General features: G+C 49.2%; 3 protein-coding genes across 6 annotated transcripts in view; 2 read left to right on the top strand and 1 right to left on the bottom strand.

Moving 5' to 3' along the window:
- CASKIN2 (CASK interacting protein 2) overlaps positions 1-4,043 on the bottom strand; it is a 133,858-nt gene extending 129,815 nt beyond the window's left edge. For all 4 annotated transcript variants that reach the window (XM_081937841.1, XM_081937840.1, XM_081937839.1 and 1 more), the window contains exon 1: positions 3,492-4,043. The gene's annotated coding sequence lies outside the window, so the exon portion shown is untranslated. The remainder of the gene's footprint in view (positions 1-3,491) is intronic.
- Positions 1-14,052, top strand: part of LLGL2 (LLGL scribble cell polarity complex component 2) — a 377,463-nt gene that overhangs the window by 127,994 nt on the left and 235,417 nt on the right. The gene's annotated exons all lie outside the window — the stretch shown is intronic.
- The window catches only part of LOC309385177 (melanin-concentrating hormone receptor 1-like), a 71,989-nt gene continuing 62,218 nt past the window's right edge, over positions 4,282-14,052 (top strand). The window contains exon 1 of the mRNA XM_081939312.1: positions 4,282-4,322. The gene's annotated coding sequence lies outside the window, so the exon portion shown is untranslated. The remainder of the gene's footprint in view (positions 4,323-14,052) is intronic.

Raw genomic sequence — 14,052 nt, forward strand, 5'->3', positions numbered from 1 at the left:
GGTGGTTCCTATTTTTCTACTTGCATTTTTACATGCTTTCAAACTGCCAGGTTGGCAGAAGCTGAGACAAGCAACAGGAGCTCACTCCGTTATGCGGTGCTAGGGATTCGTACTTCCAAACTTTCTGATTGACAAGCTCAGTGTCTTAGCCACTGGGCCACTGCGTCCCTTACGCTTCTAAGGTTAGAGAGGTCCTTTTCATTTTTGGTAAATGGGTTGGACAAGATATTGAGGTACATAATAACAGCAGTGGCTGTTGTAGGTATGGAAGTAAGAGGGAGACAGGATACATAACTAGAACTATACAATCTATTTAATGGTTTTGTACGTCAATATTATTGATCTAATTTTGTAGATCAATAATATCAATCTATAAATCTAGTGAATAAATAAATAAAACACAATGGTGAAGAGGAAAAAGAAAGCAAATACTTGGAGAAAAACAATCAATTGCATACAGTAATTATTCGAGGGAAAGCCTGTACAATGGTCTATGAATGAAGGAGGAGGCTTAAAATGGATAAATTATAAAAGATCCAGGATCAGGGCCAAAATTCTCAGAAACTGGAACTTGGGAGATCTAACTCACAGAGCTCTCTGAAGCTATAATGGACTTGCATAGACCCAAAGGGCTTTGTGGGCAAAGTGACTAAGTTCAATCACTACTAACTCCAACTGAAAATAACGGATAACAGATCATGTGCCAGAAATTCTGCAAAGTTTCTACCCGGAATGAAATGAAAGTTCCTATGATTGCCAGAACTATAAACCCTTCATATCAGTATTAACAAGTAACCAGCAAGTGGTCTATGGGCTGGGTGTAAATGTAAGCAGGATCAAGATGACCTTGAAAACTATAAAACCTTAGAGAATTTCCATAGAGTATAAAATTTAGGTAAGCTGTGGACAAGGTGACTGGGCTGACCTAGCTTGAAGCATCATTAATGGAGAGTCTTCGAACTGGTTGGCTTGACAAAATGTTGTTTGGGAACAGCTAGCTACTGGCTGTAAAGGAGTCATATTTATATTTATCTCCTACAGCAGCTGTGACTGCAGACCATTAATACTAAGTGGATTAGGCCTTTCAGAATCTTATTTAAAAATACAATATCAACATACACACTTTGGATTCAGACTGGGGTTACCTTGTTGCATACAGATAGACAAATATTGTACAGTACAACATAGCATCTTATTCATTCAGCTGAAAAAAAATCAACTTAGAACATGTAAAAACCATAATATACATGAAATATTACAGCTCTGTTCAAAGAATGTGTCTAGAATGACTCTGTTGGGCATAATAGATCACTCTTGTTCTTTCATTATTGAAACACAATTATTATGGTTTAGTAATCTGGGCATCTAGCAATAATTTGTGGTTGGTACCCTGCTTGTTAAAAAAAAACTATATTTTGAGTTTTGTTTCTTTCCCTTCTCCAACCTATTTTAATTACCATAATTCGATCTATGAGGAAGCTCAGATATTTTGGGATGTCCTGTGAACGGAAGGGGGATCGGAGAACATTGTCATGCTTGGCAAGGTTGAAGGAAGTAAAGGCAGAGGAAGATAATGGATAAGGTGGATTTACAGGAACAATGTGATTACAAGGATGTCCTTGGACAAACTACAATGTATAACTAATGACAGTTCAAGATGGCAAGCGTTTGCCTACACAATCCCGAGATTGAAAGTCTGCCTTATGGAGCCCATCTCAGCAGAACTACACGATGTGATCTGAAAAAGTTATCCCCTGAGAGAACTTTTTTTTCTCCAGAAACTATGAACAGGATCATATTTACTCAAGTTCTACAACCATAAGCCGTAGCTGCACTTCAAATAAAGCATTTAGGTTATATTCATTATAAGTAATACATAAACTGGACTCCAAAAAGCTGATTGTGCACCTTCTTAGAATAAAGTAATTAAAGTTACTGCTCAAAAACCAGAATTGGCTTTGGTAATCAGTCCTCCTATAAGTAACATAAGAGCAAGAAGCTCCAGAATATGCATGAAGAGAATACATTCCTCTGCTAAGCAAGTCAGACAAGCTTATTCTATCCATTTCCAGGCTCATAGGCTCAACTGATGAGCTCTGGCACATTTCATTCTAGAAATCAAGCAAGAGTTGTTAATAGACCCCCAAAGGGATTTTCATTGTCAGTGCTTTTTTTTGGCTGAGCACTTTCTGCTCAACCGATTATTCAATTTTCTGTAGGTTTTAGATCTGAAATAATCTCTGTACTCCTTGTTCTCATCCCTGGCCTCTTACAATCAAAGTACAGTAAAATAATTGTTTTTGTTGTAGTTTTTGCATGAAAGATACTATTCAATCTGAGATCTCCTGCATTAAAGCAATCTTATGAACTTTGCTGTTGTACATAAATATCAACAAATGAACAAGAACGGTGCTCCTTTACAAGTCAGTGTTCTCACCAGGAGAAAGTGAGTTAAACTTGGCATGCCGTTTTGCACCTTTTTCAGGCTACTTTTTCAGTAGTACTTTTCCAAAACACCCATCTTGCTTAAGAAATCGAATACACTACTTCAGGACTCTACCAGCTGAACTCAAGTATCGGAAATTTCCCTTTCTCAAGCATAGTGTAAAAAGTTGGTTGGGTGGTGGTGAGGGACCAGCATTCAATTAAGTGAGCGGTAGACTAAAGATGCTAAACAACAATTATTAAAAAATACAATCCCTGGAGGGGGAAGACAAGGGGCAAACATTCCCTCCACTGGAAAACAAAGCCTAGAGCAAAGGTTACCTGGTAGGACTTGGGGAACTTTTTGTATTACAACAGTGGTGTCATTTTTCAGGCACCCTACAATGTCAGAGTTCAAAGAAAAAGAGGTGAGGCTTTGGATATATACTGTAGTTCTTTTTTTCTTAAAAAAAAAAAACAATTTCACCAAGCTAAAGATCCTCCAGGGGCATTGCAGGGCAACCCTGACTAATCCCAGACCAACATGATCAATAATAGGTTGGGGATAATGAGAGTGGTAGTTCAGCGCACCTAGATGGGTCAAAGGAGGCTGCCCCCCCCCCCCAAAAAAAAGCGGATGGGGTTATCCGGGAAGAGGAGATGCAGCAGAACAGGAGAGAATCAAACCCGAGAATTATTCGAGATAAAAAGCTTTATAAACCAGCGCACATTATACAGAGCATCAGAGCGAGGTATTATCTAGCCTGCCAAATATAATCATTTGAAAAGTTCGCTTGAAAACATCCAAGCCAGCAGCCATCAGTCCAAGCGCCTTGAACACCCAGGATCGAAGGACGAAGCCCGGTCTTGGGGGAAAAAAAGCAAAATCGGAGAGTTTTTAAACCCAGAGTCGGCTGCACAGAAGTGCCCAAATAAGGCGAATAAAGGGGCGCCGAGGGCGGGAATGGGAAGAGAAACAAATCTTGGTCGCCAACTTGGAGCCGATTTCTCCCTTTCTTTCCCCCTCCACAACTCCAGCCTTTTGGCTTTCCTTTCCCACAACTCACCGCATCAAGGGGGCTCGACGCGTTCCCAGGCGCGCTCACACGCACAAAGTTGCGAACGATCCTGTCACCGGCTGGTGGCTTTTTCCTCCCCCCCTCCTCCGGGTTGCCTCCTCCGGGCGAGGAGAAAGGGCTGTCCCTCGCCTTCCACGACACCCGGCGACCAGGGCTTCCTTCTCTCCCTCGCTCGATCGCTCTCGTCCCAGACCTGCCGAGCGCCGAAGACTAGTTATACCCGGGAGCGAGAGCTGAAGGCGGGCGGGCAGGAAGGAAGGAAGAGATGAGAAGAGAAGCGAGAGGGTTTGGAAGTCCGCGGGCAAAAGTCTACAGAACCCGAGAACTTAAGCGGAGGAAAGGCTGGCGCAGCGCCTCCCGCGCCCCCTGCGCCCGCTTTCTCATTCTCCGGCTTCCTCAGGGTAGTGTCGCCCACCCCGCGGAAGGGGACTCCGTCCGGTCAGCTTGCGAAGCGCCTGGGAACTCTGCCCGAGAGTTCGCCTCCGCCTCTGCCGCCTTTTTCTTTTCTTTTTCTTTCTCCCCTCCCTCCCCTTGTTTCCCCCTCCGACTCCCTCCCTCCCTCGCCTGGGATCGCTCAGCAGGAAATCCCTCCCAGCCTCCCGTTCTCCCCTCCTGATTGGAAAAGCGAAAGCGAGGACGGTCGGGCGAGCTGGGCAGGGCTTTGCGGAGATCCCGCTGCCTCTTGCACCGGGGTGGAGGGGGGGGGGAAGTAAAGGGATTCAGGGGTGAAGCGCAGAGGAGGAGGAGGGGTGGGTGGGCGGTCGGGGGCGTGTCGTGTCACCAGAGAACCTTGGCCCGGTGCGAAACTTGTGCGCACAGGTAAGGGAGGCTGTGTGTCTGGAGCGGGGAAGCCGAGCCGCCGCTCCTCCTCTTCTTCCAAGAGAGACACCCCCCTTCCCCCCAGGGCTCAGGAAAGTCTCAAGTGGCTCTTTTGTGAGATAGGCTTCGCCAAAGAAGCGGCCGATCTGTTTCCAAAGTGTGTCTTTAATTTTAAAAAAAGTCTTCCAGGCACGCGTGGAAGCTAGAAATGTTTGTCCTCTTTGGTCCTTAAAACCCTTAACACCCCCCTCCCTCCCTATTTTGTTTTTGTTTATCTTATGATTCTTGATGAGTGTATTCTATTTTTTTAAAATTTATGTACACTTGAGAGCATAGGCGCCAAAGACAAATTCCTTGTGTGTCCAATCACACTTGGCCAATAAAGAATTCTATTCTATTCTGTTCTACTCTATTCTATTTTCTACTCTATTATTCTATTCTATGTTATGCTATGCTGTTCTATTCATATTGGGTTTAAACTTCTGTGTGGTGCTGCTTGCTTATTTTCACATTTGTACTCTTCTTTGTGCTAGAAAAATGAAGAATCTGCAGGATTGGTGGGGTTTTTTTTTGGTCTTCTCTTTTTCCTCTGGGCACTTGTATCTCCAGTTCTTAAGCATCGTGGACTTTGTACAGGTGTTCAGATGTTTTGGGACATGCTGCTTTTGTTGGCAGTGGAGATTCACTCTCCACCATATTTCTAGCTAAGCATCACGAAGTATCTGCCTCCCGTTTCATTGTGATTGATGCCAGTGCCTTCTGGTTTTGTTTGCATAACATCTTTTCCCCGGTGATTAATTGAACAATAATTTACTCCACTCATTCATTTGATTCATACAACACACTACACACCATGCATACTAGTTTGTGATTGGTTGGTTCGGATCCTATTGTCTATATATTTCAGTTTGGGTGAAGGTGGTATGGGAAAGACAACCTTAATCAATTATCTTTCCACCTACTCTGCTTCCCGTCTCTTTTTCAACAGTTGTTCTCGCAGAGAAATTTACAGGTCTACATTTAGATCTTAGTTTTTCAGTGCCTGCAAGGCAAATCTGATACAAGCAACAGGATGAGGTGGGAGAGTAGTTATTACAGTCTTAGTGAACATACCATATGCAGATAGACTTCCTTTGGTTATGCAGCATATGAAACATCTTTATTAAAAGGCAGGTTTTTACTGTACATAGAAAGTTATTTTATACTTTTTCAGCACCTCCTTTACATTGTATAAATCTATAGCATTGTATTTACATTTTTAGTTTTTAAATTAAATTAAAATTGGAATTTCTATCATTCTGGAATTCTTTTCAGAAGATGAGCATGATGATCTAAAACGGGGGTGTCAAACCCACGGCATCACGGCATCATCACGTGACATATTGTGACTTTTCCCCCCCTTAGCTAAACTGGGTGGGGCAGAGCCAGCACATGACACATCCGGCCCGCAGTCCGCGAGTTTGACACCCCTGATGTAAAATAAACACATAAAATCTCTTAAGTGGTTGTCTAATCAGTAATTTTAAAGAAGAAAAACTCTTGTCATCTTAAGGAAAATCCTATTTCTGATCTTATCCTGCATGCTTATAGAGTCAGCTTTAAGTGTTAACTTTATATCCTATATTTTTTCCAGCACTTTGGGGCAATTTACATGGGAATCTTAGTTGATGTTACTCACGTAACAATCATCTTATAAAATAGATTGGTCTGATATAGAACTACTGCCCCAAACTCACCCAATTTTTCCATAGCTGTAGGTGGACAGGTCTAGGTCTTCCCAGCCCTACACCCACTTAATCACTATTGCAAAGTTTGTCTATAGATGGATATGTTAAGGATCTATTTTGGCCCAAGCAAAATCATGACCTATCATCTAGGCTAGATATTCAATCGTGTTATACTAACTTGGAAAGGAAAAAGGTAATTAAAGAAATGTCTATTGATGACTTTAAACGTCATCGTTCCAAATATCTGTCAGTGTTCCAAATATCATCCACAATTAAATCAGAGTCCAAGGCAGAACTTTCCTCAAACTTCCAATTTATTAAGAGAGACATGTTGGCACATCTGTGGGAAACCTGAATCTGAAAGCTTCCTGGGTTTTCCACCCAGTTGAAAGTTCATGATCTTGCCCCCACATGCACAAGTCCATCACATGGTCCAATCTTCTACTGCCACATTGGCAGTTCCACCCATCCAGTTCCGGTCAGGCTCAGAGGTAAAAGGATTTTTATTTTATTTTAAGAACAACACATTCTACTCCTTACTATTCCCCCTCCCAATTCCCTACTAATGAAACAGACTAGTAGAAAAGAATATTAGCGTGGCAAGCCAAAGATCCTAAAAGGAACTGGCTGCAGGCCTGACAGGAGCATCTCTGCTCTCTTCAGAAAGGCGCTTAGGATGTGGCATTTCCAACATTTTCTGGATAAAAGTTACAAGCCAGGTTTTGCCAATCCTTGTTATCACAATTAGAAGTCATTCCAGTCAGATGCTACAATGAAGTAAATTAATATTCTGATACATGACAGGTGGCATTCAGAATCCCCCAGTCACTTGGTTAAGCTGGATGGCTATTGAAATTGAATGAGTGAATGAATGAATGAGTAAATGAATTAATGAATGAATAAATAAAATCAGACTAGCACAAATATGAGAGATTTTACTGCCCTCTGCAAATTGAAAGTGCTAAATCTTTAAAAGTTCTATATTAAAAGCCAGGGTCTTTTTTTGGGGGGGGGAAGCCTCCTCACAACTTGAAAACCCCAACAAATATAATTTTAAGGGGAAGGATATTGCAAATCCCCATTCCCTCCTGATCAGCTGGGACTTGGGAGGCAGCGAATAGAAGGGGGTGGGGCCAGTCAGAGGTGGTATTTACCGGTTCTCCGAACTACTCAAAATTTCTGCTACCGGTTCTCCAAAACTGGTCAGAACCTGCTGAATGCCACCTCTGATATGGACAGGACACTTATTTCTGGGTTTAGTTCCCAGATGTCTTGTAATCCAACTGAACTCTCTAAAGGCTTTTGGGATGGGCTGTCCTTTCTTCTTCAAATATGAGATATAGTTATTCATGCAACTTTAACTGGATGGTGATCCTGCTACCATAATGTGGTAATCAGAGATGTCCCACCCACAGAATATTTTCCTGAACAGAACAAAATACCAAATTGAGCATGTAACAGTGGTGGATTCCTACTGGTTTGGCCGAACCAGTAGTAGTTTAGCGGCCTGGGTCGCTGGAACCGGCAACAAGCCAGGCCTGCCACACCCCTGAACCGGCTCTCCCGGCAGCACCATAGGCGGCGCCATCTTGTTTTTTGTTTCTGCGCATGCGCAGAGCAATTTTAAGCATGTGCATGCACGAAGTGCCCACGAGCAAACCGGCAGTAGCGACTGCCAGAACCCACCACTGGCTTGTAACCTGGGACCAATAGGTCTACAATTGTCATGGCCGCTACCATGAACTCCTGAGTTACTCCCATAAAATAGCCTGTGAGAGTTCCAGGGTAGAAGATGTCCAGAGAATGTGTATATACCAGTTTTCATTAATTTGTGGATGAGAACTGGCTTTTCATAAATATTCATAAGGCTAGATATTCTGTTTCTGGAACATTTTGAAAATCCCCTGCTCATTACCAAACCATTAGCAAGCATCCTTGTTTTCTCAAAGAGATCCAATATCAGCAAGTTACATCAAAGATGAGAAACCCACAGCTATTAGCAACCCCAGCCAAACAGTAATTAGCTGTGCTGGGATAACAGAAGGTCCTTAGTTGTGGCCCATTGGTTTATTTCCTTGAAGTTTATTCTTTTCTTTTCCCAAGCAGCAACAGTGGCACTGTGGATGTTCTCTACTTAGTAGGGAGCATGCTGGGTTGGCTTAATTTTATGATATGTTGTTGTTCAGGGAAGTCTAGGATTATGATCTTCAGACTATGGGGAGGGGGGGTCAGATGTGGCCCTAGTTTATGCAGATATCAAAATGGATGCGAGAATTAAAATATAAAGAAGATGGCAATTATACCCATCTATAAAATAGTCTTATGTGGTTCTCAAGAATATCTAAGTTGTGCAGACTAAAACGCTCTATCATAGGAAAATACAGATTTAGCAAACAGAAGTCATAACTGTTGCAAGTAGGGGTTGTACCAGTGTACATTATAATAAAACTAGCAATCAGGGTGGTTTTCCTCGCTTACCTCTCACTGTGGCACAAACATATCTGTTGTGTCCGGGCAGATGACGTCAGGGAGTTCCCTCCGTCTGCCGGCATCTGCGCTAGCAACAGCCAGGTCGCGTCTGATTGGCTAAGACGCGACCTGGCTGAGAGCGGGGAAACTCTGGCTTGGGGATTGGCTGGTTCATCTGACAGCTTCGTATAAATAGCTGTCAGATGAACCCTGCATTGATTCTCTCCTGGATTTAACTGTGAACTGTCCTGTTAATAAAAGTTGGTTAATTCTCCTCACGGCTCGGCTCGCCTTTCGTTCGCATCTAACACTGGCGACGAAGGTGGGATACAGCCACTAACCCACCGAAAGCCACCGAGCGTGTCTTCTTGTCACCATCGCACCGGTGACCTGCTTCCTGGCCGGCTTTTCTCCGTTCCTGAAGGAATCATGTCGGCAATGCCAACCTTTGTGCCTTTTGGCTGCGACGGCGAGACGTGGGAAGCGTTCATGGAGCGCTTCGAATGTTACCTCATAGCCAACGGTCGTCGCGACGCTCCAGACGACGAGAAGTGCAGTTTCTTCTTGAGCTGTTGCGGCACTCCAATGTTTAGTGCCGCTCGCTCAATAGCCGCCCCACAGCCCGTTCATTCTCTGGACTGGGCGACACTAACCGAACGCCTGCAGCGCCACTACGCCCCCACTCCGTCCTGGGTGGCGAGGCACTACGCTTTCCGGCGCTGTGTTCAGAAGCCGGAGGAGTCGGTGAGCCAATTCCTCCAGTCGCTTCGCACCGCGGCGATGAGGTGCGAGTTTGCCGACCTAGATCGCAATCTGACGGAACAGTTCGTCAGCGGCGTAAAAGACCTGCGCCTCCGCCGGCGGCTCTTGTCACAGGCGGACATCACGCTGACTGGGGCCATCGAGCAAGCAAGGGCGGCTGAACTCTCCGACGAGTCAATGGCGGAGATGTTCAATCTGCCGCCCCCGCCAGGCCGCACTTGCTTGGTAGACGAACTAGTTCCCTTGCCAAGCGACTATCCGGAGGAGGGAGCGGTGGCGCGCATTGGCCAGTCCGCCAGAAGACGCGCTCCTCAGCGAGCCCGGGAAGCTGTGCCCGCTTGCCTTGGCTGTGGAGGCAACCACGACCGCTCGGGGTGCCCCTTTAAAAACGCTGTTTGCCGCCGCTGCCTGAAGAAGGGACATTTGGCTCAGGTCTGCCGAGCGCAGTTCCCCTTGCCTCAGAGAGCAGAGGACGTCCCGACCACAGCCGCCGTTAAACAGCGACCTGGAGGCCGTGCTGGACGACAGCAGCAGCAGCAGCAGCAGCAGCCTTCGCGCGGAGGCTGCTACGCCGTGGACGCGGACTTCAACGCCAACCCCGCAGAGTTGGCCTTCCACACGGGTGCAGGTGCGGAGCGCATCAAGGCGTCGCTCCTCATTGAGGGCTCCCCCTGCACCATGGAGGTGGACTCGGGGTCGTCCCGATCCCTTTTGTCGTGGACAGAGTTCTCCCGCCTCTGTCCAGGCGTCGCAAAGACCCAGCTGGCCCCTCCAGACGCAACCCTACGGGACTACCAGGGGACTCTAATTCCTACCCTGGGTTGTCACCTGGTGCGGGTGGAATATGGGGACTATTCGGGATGCCTTCCTCTACTGGTAGTGGAAAAGCCTTTGCCGGCCCTACTGGGCCTTGACTGGTTCCCGGCACTGGGCCTATCAGTGCACGGGATTAGACAAGTAGTGGCCACGCCTCCCGACGTGGCCGACGTCCTTGCCAGATTTTCTGATGTGTTTGATGGGCAGCTGGGGGCGTATAAGGGCACGCCCATCTCCTTGAACCTAGACCCCCAGGTTGCCCCCATTAGGCTGAAGGCCCGTAGGGTGCCTTTCGCTTTAAGGGCAAAGGTTGATGCGGAGCTGGACAAGCTTGTCGCGCAGGGAGTCTTGGAGCCGGTGGATTACTCCAAGTGGGAGACCCCTTTGGTCATCCCAGTTAAGGCGGATGGGTCCATTCGCCTCTGCGCCGACTTTAAATCCACCATCAACCTTGCCCTCCAAGCGAACCCCTATCCAGTTCCGGTGGTGCAGCACTTGCTCCACTCTTTGGGGCAGGGCTGCATCTTTGCGAAGCTGGATATGGCGCAGGCCTACCAGCAGCTCCCGGTGGATGACGAGGCGGCGGCTGCGCAGACCATCGTCACCCACCGTGGAGCTTTCCGTTGCCGCCGTTTGCAATTCGGCGTTTCCGTAGCCCCGGGGATCTTCCAGAGCCTCATGGAGCGGCTGCTCCATGGGCTCCCTGGCGTGGTTCCGTACTTCGATGACGTCCTGATCGCCGCTAGCAGCCGATCGGGCCTCATCGAAGTACTGGTGAAGGTCCTCGAGCGTTTCAGGGGCTCGGGTTTAAAGTTAAAGCGCAGCAAATGCTCATTTGCTGTGCCTCGGGTTGACTTCCTGGGATTCACAATTGACGCCCAGGGAATTCACCCCACTCCTTCAAAAGTAGCAGCCATTAGGAACGCCCCCACGCCTGCCTCCAAGACGGAGCTGCAGGCGTTCCTTGGCTTGCTCAATTTCTACGCGCCATTTCTGCCGCATAAGGCGTCACTAGCCGAGCCGCTGCATCGGTTGCTCGACCGATCGGCCGCCTGGCGCTGGGGCAGCCGCGAAGCGCATGCGTTCGCGGCTGTCAAAGACTTGCTGACGTCAGAGGCAGTCCTCGTTCAGTATTCGGACAAGCTGCCTTTGACTCTTGCTTGTGACGCCTCCCCCGTGGGTTTGGGGGCGGTCCTGAGCCATGTGCTGCCCAATGGCTCGGAGGCCCCCATAGCCTTTTATTCCCGGACACTGACTTCTGCGGAACGCAATTACAGCCAGATCGACAAGGAGGCTCTGGCTGCAGTGTCAGGGATTAAAAGGTTCCACGACTACCTCTATGGTCGGCACTTTACTTTGTTTACCGACCATAAGCCACTCCTTGGGCTTTTGGCTGGTAACAAGCCGACCCCTCCCATACTGTCACCGCGCATGACCAGGTGGACAGAGTTCCTAGCTGCATACAGCTATACTCTGCTCTACCGGCCGGGCAAGCATTTAGGGCACGCTGATGCCCTTAGCCGCTGCCCCTTGCCCGTTGCTGACCCCCCGACAGTGCCTTGCCTGTCGGTTTTGGCCATAGCAGATTTGGCTCTGCCACTCTCTTCCGGAGAGGTGGCTTCAAAGTCTAGGGCTGACCCTGACCTCTCTCAGGTCATCCTTTGGGTCCAAAGGGGCTGGCCTGAGGGTCCGGTGCCAGAGCACCTTCGTCCCTTCAGGGCCAGGCAGTTGGAGCTGTCACTGCACAGTGGGTGCCTCCTGTGGGGTGACAGGGTGGTCATTCCACCCAGCCTGCGCCATCAGGTGCTATCTCGCCTTCATGAGGGCCACCCGGGCATAGTGCGCATGAAATGCCTGGCGCGCAGCTATGTCTGGTGGCCTCGCATTGATGACGAGATAGCCGCCTGGGTGGCCGGCTGCTCCTCCTGCCAACATTCCCGACCGGCGCCACCGGCTGCCTGTCCTAGGGAATGGGAATTGCCTCGTGGTCCTTGGTCCCGTCTTCACGTGGATTTCGCGGGCCCCTTCAGAGGCCAGGTCTTCATGGTGGTGGTGGATGCATATTCGCGCTGGGTGGAGCTCATTCTCATGAGGTCCACCACAGCCGAGGCCACGATCAGAGAATTGACTAGGCTTTTCGCCACCCATGGCGTGCCGGACGTCGTTGTCTCTGATAACGGGCCTCAATTTGCATCCACCGCGTTCCAGCTGTTCCTGGCCTCTCAGGGCATCCGCCATGCCCCAGTCGCCCCATACCATCCGGCTAGCAATGGCCGGGCGGAAAGGGCGGTCCGCTCGGCCAAGGAGGCGTTGGGCAGGATGGATGGGGCTGACTGGCCTTCAAGGGTGGCTGCTTACCTCTTGGTACAGCATGCCACTCCTTGCCCCCTGACCGGGAAGTCTCCAGCTGAGCTGCTGATGGGCCGGCGCCTACGGACCACCTTGGATAGGTTGCACCCACTCTATTCAAGTGAACAGCCTGGCAACCTGGGGGCCCCCTTCCCGCGTGTTCGTCCTGGGCGATACTGTTTGGGCTCAGGCGTTCTCAGGGGCGGTTAGGTGGGTGCCTGCCACCATCACCGCCATAACCGGCCCCTGTTCTTACAGGGTCCAGCTACATGATGGGACCGAATGGCGGCGGCACCTGGATCAACTGAGGCGCCGCCTGCCCAACACCAGCGACAACACCCCTGCAAGGTCGACCATCAACGTCGCTGCGCCTGAGCCCTCCAACGTTCTGTTCCCTGGTGCCCTTCCACCAGAAAACGTCCGCCCGATTCAGCTGCCCAGAGTTTTTCCGTCCTCGGACGCCGCCTGCCGGCCGTCCATTGTTGAGGGGGTGTCGCCCGTTTGGCGTCCCCCTCCGGGGTTCCAAATGGCCTTCCCCGAGTCAGGCCAGGCCTACCAACAAGTGCCCAGCTCAAGCCCGCCTTCGGCCGCGCCCCCTCGGCCCTGCCTACCTGGGCCTGGTTTTCCTCCGTCAGGGGTGGGCCTCCAAGATGGCGCCCGGAGCTCCACTCCCTTGCGGGAGGAGCTTCCACGGACACCACCTTCCTCTCCGACGCCTCCTGCCGAACTGAGGCGTTCTGGGCGGGTCCGGCGCCGCCCAGAATATTTACGTGACTACGTTTGTGCGTCGCTTGCACATGCGCAGTCACTGGGGGGGAAGGAGTGTTGTGTCCGGGCAGATGACGTCAGGGAGTTCCCTCCGTCTGCCGGCATCTGCGCTAGCAACAGCCAGGTCGCGTCTGATTGGCTAAGACGCGACCTGGCTGAGAGCGGGGAAACTCTGGCTTGGGGATTGGCTGGTTCATCTGACAGCTTCGTATAAATAGCTGTCAGATGAACCCTGCATTGATTCTCTCCTGGATTTAACTGTGAACTGTCCTGTTAATAAAAGTTGGTTAATTCTCCTCACGGCTCGGCTCGCCTTTCGTTCGCATCTAACAATATCCTGGCAACTATTCTTTTTCTGCAGTGTCCTCATGATATGGCATTATCTGGTTCTCCAACCCATGTGTGAAGCAAGCCATCCTTACTGTACTGATACTGATACTGAAATAATGTTTTCTTCCTTATCCCAAGACAACTTTGCTGTAGAGACAATCTGCTCTGCTTCATGGACCAATTGGTTGGTAGCGCAGTCAAATTGGATTATTCTCTTCTTGCAAATATTTTGGGTAACACAGTCAGAACACAGGTCCGTGATGACAAACCTATGGCATGCATGCCACAGGTGGCACGTGGAACCATATTTGCTGGCACGCCAGTCATCAGCTCCAGTGCATATGCAATACGCCAGCCAGCTGATTTTTGGCCTTCCGGAGGGTTGGGGGAGGCCATTTTCACCCTCCCAAGGCTTCAGGAATGCCTCCGGAGGCTGGGGAGGGTGAAAAACAGGCCCAACGAGCCAATGGGAAGTGTCCCGAACATCCGGTTGGCTCGTTGTGCCTGAT

This window comes from Natrix helvetica, assembly GCF_964273705.1.
Source record: "Natrix helvetica genome assembly, chromosome: 1".
Classification (NCBI taxonomy): domain Eukaryota; kingdom Metazoa; phylum Chordata; class Lepidosauria; order Squamata; family Natricidae; genus Natrix; species Natrix helvetica.